Here is an 8,574-nt window from a genome sequence, read left to right on the forward strand (position 1 = left end):
ACTGACCTAGGGTGAATTTTAAATAGGGATAATTTTTAATGATTTTAATAATGTCACAGCTACAAATATTTGGTTTTTAATTGGCTTTTATAGGGGAAATGTTGTGTGTGTTGTTTGTATTGTGTTATTTTAATATGCTGTGAGCCGCCCTGAGTCCCGTGGGGAGAAGGGCGGCATATAAATTATGTAAATAAATAAAATAAAATAAAAGCGGTCCAGTTCTGTTCAGTTAAGGGAGTTACCTTGTCAAGAGACACAATTCCTTTCCAACACATCACTAGATTGGAAAAAATGAAAAGGTAAAGCACCTCACTCAATTTTTAAATCTAGTTAGGGCCAGTTTGCAGAGCTTACAAATTGTGCATCCTTCCCCTCTACCACTTCTAGCGGAAGAAGCTTTGTGAAGATCTGAAACAGAAACTGATCAATTTATTTTTCCAAATCCAAGCCACTGCCACCATTCTGAATTTCATTTTTAAAAGCAAATTAACCCATCACGAACGTAAAACATGCTCAGTTTTACAATAGTTCAAGCACATTGGAAAACTGCATGTTGAATGTCTATCAAAGAAATCAAACCAGCAACAAAATAGGCATCCTAATAACCAGAATTTATTACACAGTAGCTTTATACTAATCAGGATGGCCGGAGCTTCTATCGATGGAGAAAGTTATCTAACCGGCAGCTTTAATTTTATCCTGTATTTTGGGAAACTGGCATTGTGCTGCAAATATTGAAGCACATTTTTGTCAAAAAGGGAAAAAAGGAAGTTGCATTTGAGATAATTAATTTTGCAGTTGTTAGGAAATTAAGAACCACAACATAGCTTCATTTCCCATCAGGAAGAATACCAGTATAAAAATAAAAGTTCCTTGTCTCTTTTATCTAGACATTCAACAGTTCACTGACCCTTATAAAACCACCATGATCACAAGATTATTCCCGCACCCATGTATTAACATGAGAACTTCTCTGATTATTCTGTGACACTGTGATAAAACTAGAATACAGTGAGATATGAATTAAATAAACCCGGAAACTCTTGCTTTAAAGACGCAGAGAGCAAAGGATCAGGTCTACTGATCTCAAAACTTGAATCAAATTTGAATTAGGCTGTTTCTGGACTAGAAAGAATTGCTTACAGCCCTGGTTTTTAACAAAATTGCTTCAAATGGATTTGTTTGAATAAAATATTATCTGAACCAAAAGTTGCTTTAAAGAATCTGTACTGGGTTTCCTTATGCATTCAGCAGAACGATAAAGTATTGCAAAAGTAAAAGTTAGCGTTTTCCTTGGGTTCACAAAAAGGTTTAATACACTGAAAAAAATACTCTATTCAAGTCTGAAGAAGATAATGCAGATAACTAGAATTAAAATAAGCATTACAGGCATCAGCAGAAGCCATGATGACATCATGATGTCATTACATGAATTATATAATTGGTGTCACTGACAAAATTACATCATGACACAAGTGATGCCATTCGTCCCTGTGTGGATTGTGATTTTTTTAGATCATTTCACTCTACTGTAATATAACTACACTGATGCAGAGAAAGAAATTCAGAGAAAGATGTTTTACATGACTTGTTCCTACTTTAGTAACTTCAAAAGTTAGCATTAGCTTTAGTTGTTTCAATAATCACAGAATTCATTTTTTGGTATATTGTTATTTTAGAGAACTATTTTATTTATTATGTTTGTTTTTAGCAAGGCTTCTGATAAGTAAAAAGTGTGTTCTGACCTAGACAACTTATCAAGTGGTCTTCGGTGCCAAGAACAGAATATTTGGAATGGGAAATGTTAGTTATTGATAGTAGAGTTCAGATACAAAAGCAATCAAGAAATTAAGGTCTAAGAAATTTGTAAAAAGTTGGCTGAACAAGCCATCAATACAGGGTGAGCTTTATTCGATACTTCCACATGATACAGCCAATAGCTAATGATAAACCACAATGCCCACAGCAGACAGAGCATCAGAAGAACAGTGACCACAAAGAGAAACAAGCTTTATGGAAATGCTAATAAAGATAAAAACAAATCAATTTTTAGGAAGTTTTTTGGAACAAATTACTACATTCCTTCTAATTCTATGTCATTGGACTTTCTTTTGAGATGAAAAACCATTGTCTTCTTTTTCTTAGCTAAAGGAAAGAAACCTACATTTTTATTATGCTGTCAGTTTTTATTTTACTTCTATAATTATGAAATGTGGTAATCATTTTATGTTTCCACTATTTATAAGTTATGAGTCTTGCAATAAGTGCTTAAAAGGAAAACCAAACCTGAACAATCCAAATAATAATTCTGTTAAGGATATCCTTCTTGAACGGAAAGCAAGTCCAAAGGAACAAAATCTGGTTGCAAATCTATCACATCTTTGCAACTCTACCTTGGAAGAAGTGACAAATAGTTGGATATATTGGATGAGGCTATGGAATGGCTTCTATAGCATTTGCTGAACCCTAAGAAATAACTGCACAGCCAACTCTTTAGCAATCCTTACTATAGCATGATCTCAACAATGGAAGTGCTATACCCTATCACTTTCTGATACTTAAAAAAAAAAATCAGGGATATCACATTTTACATTAAGGCTAACATCAATACAGATTATTTAAATGTTCAAATTTCTACTACATCTACTTATCCAACCCTGAGGTGCTATAACCTAATCACAGCAATTCCAAAATACTAATGTAAAAAGAAGTCCATTATCTACCAGATCTGTTAATAATGATTAGCAAAATTCCCATGGTCTTAAGTCTGCAAATATCTTTTAATCAAGGAGTACCTGCCAACATGCTCTCCAGGAATGTATCATGCCTTGGCTGCCCTGGCCCCTGCAAGGACAGCTGAAAGCCAACACATCTGGAAAATAATTCATTGGAGAAAATTGATCAAGTTCCACTTCCTGTGAAGGTCGCTAGACAAGTCTTAGTTGCAGCACCCCCCTGTGGACAGAATGTCATCAGCAGGACCTGAAGTGAATTCCAGCATGCCTTGGCTGGTTAAGAATTGTCCGGAAAGGAGCTTTTGTGCAAAGCTTTTGTGGTTACTAGTGACACAACTGGCTGGTTGAAACTCAAATATTAGCAAGATTACTGAAATACCATTGCAACTACCACAAGCATGTATTTCTGGGTCATCTTTGCATTAAGCTAGAAGTAATGAACTTGATTTGGCCTCAGGACTACCTTGTCTTGTCTGTGGCTTTTCAGAAAATCATGGGAGGTGGGAAGTCACTAGAGTGGGAAGAACTGAAAATAAGGGAGATGATTAAAGGTCAATTTTGTTCATGTAGTCACACCATTCTGAAATCCTCCCCAAACTAGGGAAAAGCCCCTTTTGGAGTGCTGTGGGATTTTCAGAGTGTGAAATTGTGCATACAACAACTCTTAAGGCATCCATTTTGCCCCTTAAGATCCCCCTCCACAAAAAAACCCTACAAAACAGAACCAGGCTTAACTACTGACTTTGGACTAACCCAGCCAATATATCCAGGGCAGCAGGGAGTGATACCAGTAGCTGATAAAGGAGCGAAGTACAGTATCAATTACTCTGTACATTGCCTATTACTCATAGTGGTTTCAAGGTCCAAAGAAATTCAATAGGACAGGTTTTTATCGTGACTCTCCGATGCAATATAAAGTACAAACTATGTTTCCCTGAAAATAAGCCCAAGTTTATATTTATTTTAGGGCCAAAAGACCCATTAGGGCTTATTTTGGAGGGGTGTCTTATTTTTTTTCTAGGGCCTACATGCAGGACAAGCCTTCCATGACGTCCAACCTGACCCTGGGCGAGTCGGATCGCTTACAGGGAGAGGCTGTGTGTTGCAGGAGGATGACTGCAAAGGGTGCGCACGGATCCCTGCAGCTCCTGGAGGCTCTGAGCACTGCTTTTTGTGCCACTCGGTTTCCCACCCCACCCCAGCCAGGATGATCTGGTGGGCGGGATTGCTTTCCATCTTCCCCGCCACTGCACTGGCAGCTGACGCTGCCCTCCTGAGAGGCGGCACAGTAATTGGGTGGCAGCCATGCTGCAAATGGGCATAGACCATCCCCCCAAAGCACTGCCAAAAACAGCGAGGCAAACCCGCATACAGCCGCGGCGCCGAAAACAGCGTTGCGAAAAGCAGTGCTCGAGCCTCCAGGAGCTGCAGGGATGCGCGCGCCCTTTGCAGTCGTCCTCCTGCAACGCGCAGCCTCTCCCTGTAAGCAATCCGGCTCGCCCAGGGTCAGGTTGGCCGTCGTGGGAGGCTCGTCCCGCATATGCAGCAGAGCTGGAGGACGGGACGGGCCACGCCTCCCGTGATGGACAACCTGACCCCGGGCGAGCCGAATTGCTTCAGCTGCGAGGAGCCTGGCCTAAGGTTTCCATTGCCCATGCTTCCTGAAGCTGATGGGAACTGCAGCCCACTGCATCTGAACAGTTTAGCCATGCTGCAAAATTGAACTTGCAGTGGCGGCATTGTCAGCAAGTAAGGCGAGGGGAGGCACGTGATCCGGCCTGCCAAAACCTATGGTGGGATGGAGTGGGAGGGGTCTTAAGTAGGGTTTACTTTTTGGGGTAGGGCTTATATTAGCCCAAACCCCCAAAATAAGCTAGGTATTATTTTATGGCTAGGTCATATTTTCGGGGAAACATGGTAGTCCATCTCAGCATCTCTTATCCAGTAGGAATGGCTGCCATCCCTCATATATTTCAACTATCAATGGCTGTGTTTGGGGGGGAAAGGGGAATTCTCTGGAACCATATGGAACAAACCTTATCCCTCAGTACTAAAATATGACTGCAGTACATAGGATATTATATATACTGATAAAATGTATATAGCTACTTTTTCCTGCTAATACAGCAGGATGTAAACCTAAAGTTAGTTTTAGGACTGTATATAATTCTTCACTGGTATTGTATTCTTTCATAAAGAATTAAGGGGATGTAGTACAGTAATAACCAGCTTATCTTTCATGGGATTGACTATAAGGAGAATACATTCAGATATATAAAGTACAAATGTGTAGTATTCTGGCCATGCTCAAAGTCAGCTGTGCTAGCAATGCTCAATGCCTTCATTTCTTTCTAAAAATTTAGCAAGGTGAGATGTTACTTTTAAAAAAAATTGTTTATATCCCACCTTTTTATATAAATAATTCAAGGCAGCAAATACACACAAGTACTCCTTCTTTCTCCTAGTTTCCCCGCAATAATCACTCTGTGAGGTGGGTTGGGTTGGGTTGAAAGAGAGAGAAAGAGAGAGACTGGCCCAAATTCACCCAGCCAGTTTTTATGCCTAAAACAGGGTTATAACTCACCATCTCCTGGTTTCTAGCCTGGTGCCTTAACCACTAGACCAAACTAGTGCAATAATTGCAAATGCATATACTGTCACGTAAAACATGAATATTAAAAAAAATCCAAAATTGTTGCATCACACTAAAGTCTAGTTTGTTCAAGCATGTTTTCTTGATTAAATCATGGTTGTGATTACAACACAAAGCCAAAAAGAAAGCTACAACTATAGTATAATCTATCAACCCAACCTAATATGTTTTGTTTGTTCCCTTAGCAAAATTTCATTTTAGATAGTGTGTGGGAGAAGCTTTTAAAGATAATAGCATGAAGTTAACTTGGCATACTTTATTCCAGTTTTCTAAATGTAAATTAAATGTAAGCGCTAAACTGAATCTGTCCAGATAGTTTCCTGATATTAATTCTCTCTGCATATATTTCATTTTATCAATTTTGAAATTCAAAGCAGGGATATGTGTGGCACAATTTTTTTAATCCACAATGTAAGTAGAGCAACAATTACTACAATCTTTTTATATATAGCAAAGTTGTGCTTTATATTTCACCACTGTAATTTTAACTCCACTGTGATTAAACATCAGTATAATTCCAGGCACTTATTCTTGTAGTCTAGGCAAGAAATCAGAAAATGTGTACAGAGCCAATATACGCAGGGCTCAATAATGACTCACAGGAAGAATGGACAAAAATAAAACACCATGGAATGTACCTTAAATTCTCTCTTCCGTGAATTGCACTGGCACACCTTACTTTACTTCTCGACATGGAACTTGCCTTCCAAACATCATCACCAAGAGTCATTATTTCGGGCAGCATGCAAGTGACCACGGCCTTAGAAAACACACAATGGGGACAGTGGAGGTTGGCTCATAACACACCTAGGAACCATTCTGACAGAACAGTAATTTTCCATTAAGAAGATTCTTGATGGAATCAGGATCAAAAATCAGGATTTATAAATCTTGGACCAAACGACTTTTTAGTTATTTAGGAAACTATTCTGATGGGCTCCATCTTGAGATGGAAACCAATTCCTTTCCATTTCTTCCCTAAGGCAGAAAAAACGAGCTTGGGAATACTTCAAGGCACACTTCAGGGCCCAGAAATCAAATGCAGACCCTCCAAGAGCTCACTACAACAGAGCTTAAACTGAACAGAGACCAGAAGGACCCAGCAACTGTCCATTCATCACCCAATGACTATTTCAGCATTAAATGGGGACAAAAAAAAGGATATGACTTCAATCAACAGGTGCAGCCAATCACTGCTCCTTTGCCAGCTACACTGAATCAATTATGTGAACTTTTAATGCCATGTAATTTTAACTAGAGCTTTTTTAATAAAAAAAAAAATCCTGCCACAAAAGTTGGGTGGCATGTGTGTGTGATTGGACTGCAATTGTCATTCGGATGATGTTTGACTGACATCTTCCTCAAAAGCTGCTCTGTGCCCCACAAGGAGAACTATATGGGGACTGATAAATGCGGGTAAATCTCTGAAGCCGCATTTTGTTAAATTGGTTTGCAAGGGCCACAGAATCTGTGGCAAGAATTGAAGCCAACATTAGGGTGAGATGGAGGCATATTAGGCAAAATGGGCTTCCCTAACAACCCCAGGGGATAAGTAGCCTAATTTGAGGTTTGGTCAAATAAAGGCCTGCGGCATAAAGTATTGTACTGTATAGCTTTACTAGATTAAATGGTAAATTAAAAATCTCTTAGTATTCTCACTGGTTAAAGTTAGATGACCACTTACAGTACTATGGCTGCTTAAAAATCAACCTCTCACTATGCGGATAAATACAGTACGTATTACTACATCTCTCCTGCTCTACAAAGTTGTAACATGTGCTTTACTGCACAGCTGAATGTTACAGGCAATTTATTTAGGGCATCCTATGCAAATGTTATAAACATTCACAACTGAGAGCCTACATGTTAATGCTATTGAATAACCAATGAACCAGCCAATAACTCCCACAATATTACATTCTTCTAGAAAGGCTCCAGAAGTTGCTTTTTACTATAAAATCCCCCCTTTGCCTCATTAGACAGTTTTATAGGGAGTCAGACAACACTCCTTTTGTAACATTGTGTTTCCTATTTCTTCCACTTTTCTTTTTTCCCCACATAAAAGGAAAAATTACTCCAGATTCCCCTTTCTTTAACAGGAAAAGAGAAAGTAGCTGCACAACTTCATTGTGCAACCCCCTACAAATCATTCTTCTGGAAATACCCAAGGTAATACAAAATCACAACTTCCCCCTTTTTTTTTTTACAACAAAACAGTACAAGGCAATTTTTCTTTTCACCTTCTACAGTTTTATTAAACAGGGCCTCTCTTTCCCATAGTTTTCACTCCCTTTTAATATTTGCCATAAGGGTTGGGCTAACATTTATAAAATCCCTGCCAGAACTGGATCCAACCTCCATTTTAAAAAAAATGGACAAGTGAAGTTGGTTTCTAGGAAGCTCCTGGCTTGCTTTGCTGCAGCTGATTCTATGGAACAAAGGAAGCTCTCACACCTGCTGTTGCCCTTTTCTGAACAAACACAGCACAAACTCTTCAGTAAGCAAAAGCAAAGGTTCCCTAACTTCTATCCTCTTTCACATTAAAAAGGAGGTCAATGGCCTTCTTGAAGCTCCCAGATTTCTGGCAAGTCTGTTTGGTGATAGGCCAGTGTTTCTCAACCTTGACAATTTTAAGGCATGTGGACTTCAACTGCTGGCTGTGGAATTCTGGGAGTTGAAGTCCACATGCCTTAAAATTGTCACGGTTGAGAAACACTGTGATAGGCAATCAAAGTATCACTGATGTTGGCATCTAACCACAGTTCCTTTACAAAGAAGAAAGCTTGGTGCTTGCTTCTGGCAGGCACTAAGTATGAATGCCAATTATGTCCTAAGTCTAATTTGAACCCACCAAAGACTCAGCCAAAAAGCAACCGGGATATGGCTTGCTAGGATGGGGTGGCTAGATATTAATGATCCAGGACTCTGCAATTTTAGTAGTAATATAATTTCAGCAGGTGCCACTTGCATGCCAAACTATACCTGTTCCAATTCCCACTTCTCCCTATTATTAAAGGTGCAAGAATCTTTTCTTTTACCTCTGATCCACCGAGGCCAAGAGAAGGAAAGAATACCACTGGCAAACTGTACAATAGAGTTTCCATGACTCAAGGGATGATATGAATGGCCAATTTCCCATATGTTTGAGTGTACATTTTAGTACATTTCCATTCTGTAAACTTCACT

The sequence above is a fragment of the Protobothrops mucrosquamatus genome, unplaced genomic scaffold, assembly GCF_001527695.2.
Source record: "Protobothrops mucrosquamatus isolate PMUCROS unplaced genomic scaffold, P.Mucros_1.0 scaffold2232, whole genome shotgun sequence".
Lineage (NCBI taxonomy): Eukaryota > Metazoa > Chordata > Lepidosauria > Squamata > Viperidae > Protobothrops > Protobothrops mucrosquamatus.